A 3,606-nucleotide genomic window follows, 5' to 3' on the forward strand; every position below is an offset into this window, starting at 1 on the left:
ACCAACCTAGGATCCAGGAGATCCCAGTTTGATTCCCAGTCAGGGCACAAACCCGGGTTGCAGGCTCGATCCCCAGCAGGGGGCGTGCAAGAGGCAGCCGATCCATGACTTTCATCATTGATGTTTCTATCTCTCCTTCCCCCTCTCCCTTCCTCTCTCTGAAATCAATAAAGACCTATTTTTTAAAAAAGAAGATTCCTTTGTTATTTAAAAAAAAAAAATACAATCAATACCAACTGGGATGGTCGTGAGACTAGTGTGGCCAAGCCAGAGAAAGGAAAGCTAATGCTGCTCCAGTGAAACACTTGGCTCGGGTACTGTTTAAGTACATGTAGAACTAGAGGAATCAGAGCTTAAGAAAACAAATAAAACTTCAAAGGATGTTTTCTAGACCAAAACAGAGAGACGAAGATGAACACTATCTGTTGATGAGAAATATAATCTGGTGAATGAGTATTGAGTTGTAAATTAACTTGAGACTTTTTTCTCTGTGCCCTTGGGTAATGATTTGCTTGTCTGCATTAAGGGATACTGGGTCACCAACCCAAATACCAAGGGTTTATGCCCCTCCAGTTGGTGGTTTTTTTGCTTTTCCTGTTGACTTGCTCATGCAAATGTCGGCCCTTAGAATTCTGAACAGCATAGTTCCCAGTGCTGTTAGGGATGTGGGGAAACAATACTCCTTACCTAGCAGTTGTTTTTTCTGTCTGCCATTATCCAGTTCATTGTTTCACCACTATGGACTCTTGGCCTGCAAGCAACTACACAGGTTTTGGTTTTGGTTTTAGTATCTGGTAATAAAGGCTTTATTTATTTTTTCTTGACAATTTAATATCCAAAGAAGCTGCTCTTTCTCTCTGGAGATATTGTCCCCTAATAGATTGTCTATTCCACCCTTAATATTCATTCATTCCCAGGCTTGCCAGAGACTGAGCTTAAGGAAGAGCGTGTAGCAATTGTAAAAATTCGGTGTTCTCCAGCATTCAGCCAACATATCATGAGCATCAGGCGGGAAGGCGGGACAGCAGTATCAGGCAGAGAAAGCAGGAGGCACAACAGCTTTCATCTGTTCTAAGAGCAACAGCGGCATGGGGTACCTTGGGTATCGCTCACGTGGAGACATGTGATAGGAAATGAGGCTGGAAATGTGGGCCCTTTTTCAGTATGCAACAGACATGGGTGAACCTTCCTATGTGCCCGGCACTGTACTAGGATTTGTGGATAGAAGAATGAACAGAGTAATTTTACGAATTAACAGTAAGATGGTGACAGGCCTGTAAACCTGAGCTTCCTTATAATGTAAATACAGTCACAGAGGTAAACACAACTGGTTCTGTGGGTAGGAGGGGGAGAACCAGTAGAGCTGGGGGGGGGGCAAGAAAGTGTAAGGTGACCTGGAGAATAGACTGAGAAGCCGCAGGCGGGCAGCACTAATGCCCTGAGATGCTCCAGCGCTTAATGGACCAGAACACTTTCCACAGTCTATGGACTTTATGGCAACTGGAAGTGGAAACCTATGATTTTTGTTTTTAGAACGATTTAGAAAGTACTTCCCTTTCAAGATTCAGAAAATGATTGAACTCCATAGTCACCATATTTAGTTGGTGTCCCCTATAGACTATGATGGTTTTTGTATAATAACCTCTGTGTATCTTTGTGACCACAGGAATGAGCCAAAAAATGCATGGGAGCATTTGAATGAACACTTATTTAAATATAGGACATCAAAAGCAGAAGTAATAAAGGGAAATTTTGATATATTAGACTTCCACAAAATTAAAACTTGCCCATTTCAAAAGACACCGCTGAGAAAAATGCAAAGAAAACCATAAACTGGGAGAATCTTTTCAAATCGTGGGACGTGCAATAGCGGGCTTGCACTGAGGGTGTGTAAGGGGCGGGTTCCCCAGGTTTGGGAGGCGGCTGCTGCTGGGCTTCAGCTGCCAGTGGGCGGAGGGCGAGGCGACGGGGACAGTGGTCCCCGTGGCCTGTGTGCGGCCGCCCGCAGCCCAGGTCCTAGGCCGTCGGGTGTGCGGTGGTGGCAGATGGAGCTGTAGGTAAAACTTGCCCCCTGATGGCAGCCAGCGCGTTTCGCGGCGAATAAATCCGCACTTTGACAGCTATTCTGCCAGCGTTACTGTAGCTGGAAAACCCGTGAATCCGGGCCCTGGGATACTGCTGGAGATGATGACAGATTATGTCCCCTGTCTTATCCGCAGACAGACGTATTCTTAATTTCTTAATTTGCTTTTCTCTTGTGAGTCCTGTGTCATTTGAAAATGTTCATGCGAACTGGTGTCCTGAAGTGGGACACCACTGTCCCAACGCTCCCATCATTCTGGTGGGGACCGAGCTTGATTTTAGGGATGATAGAGACACGGCTGAGAAACTGAAGGAGAGGAAACCGACACCCATCCCCTACCCACAGGGTTTAGCCACAGCCAAGGAGATGGGTGCTGCAAAATGCGTGGAGCGCTGGGCTGTCGCTCAGCGAGGCTTCAAGGCTGTTTGGCGACGAGGGGGACGTGCCTGCTGTTGCAAATGCAGGGCCCCCTCTCCCCTGCTGCCCGGGCCCTGGGAACCCTTGTAGGCTTTGCTGAAAATCAGTGGAGCCTTCGCATGCCATACTGAGTTTTTCTTACAGATTCGTTTTTCCATAAAACCATTTTGAAGCAGTCAGTAATTTTTCAGTTTTATTTGTTTAAAGTGTTTTACTTGTTCAGCCTTTCACATCCTATTAAAAGTTGGCCCTAAGATGAAAACAAAGAACAAAAAGTATATAAAGGAATATTTGTAGTTCAGTTTGTAAGAAAACGAACAATCCAATTAGAAGATGGGGGAAAGATATAAATAGAAATTTCACCAAAGATATAGAAATGGCCAATAAGCATATGAAAAGATGCATGGCATCATCGGTCACTAGGAGAATGAAAATGAAAACCATGATCAGATGCTTCTTCAGAGCCACTCGACTGGCTGTAATAAAAATGCATGACAATCATGAGGGTTAGTGAGGATCGTGGAGAAACAACCCTCATGTATTAATAATGGGGATGTAAAATGGCCAGAAACAGTTTAGCTGTTTCTTAAAGAGATAAATATATTTACAATATGACCCCACAAATCCACCCTTATGAGCTACCCAAGATAAATGAAAATCTGTGCCTCGTACTTGAATATGTACAGCTGTATTACTCATAGTAGCTCAAAAGTGGGAAAAATAAAATGCCTATCAACTTGTGAACATATAAATAAATGTGGTATATCCATATAATGAAATAAAAAAAAGAACAAAGTAATAATACTGCTACATGAGTGAATCTCAAAAACAGTTATTAAGTGTGAGAAATCAGATGTAAAACAACACATGTTGTATGATTCCACTCACATGACATGTCTGGGAATGGAGTGACTGCAAATGAACATGAAGAATTTTGGGGAGATGTTGCAATGTTCTAGAATCAGATTATGAGACGGTTGCATACTTCTATAAACTTTCTAAAACCATCAAGTTATATACATAAATGGTTATATGACAGGCAAATGATACTTTAATAAACCTGTCTAAAAAAAGTCAGTGTTAAAACATGCCAGGGCCACCCCCCT

At 43.2% G+C, this 3,606-nt stretch overlaps 1 pseudogene; it reads left to right on the plus strand.

The window, feature by feature from the left end:
* Positions 1-1,133: 1,133 nt before the first annotated feature.
* Positions 1,134-2,590, plus strand: LOC107526898 (ras-related C3 botulinum toxin substrate 1 pseudogene; annotated as a pseudogene).
* The last annotated feature ends 1,016 nt before the right edge of the window (positions 2,591-3,606 follow it).

The sequence above is a fragment of the Miniopterus natalensis genome, chromosome X, assembly GCF_054644295.1.
Source record: "Miniopterus natalensis isolate mMinNat1 chromosome X, mMinNat1.hap1, whole genome shotgun sequence".
NCBI lineage: Eukaryota > Metazoa > Chordata > Mammalia > Chiroptera > Miniopteridae > Miniopterus > Miniopterus natalensis.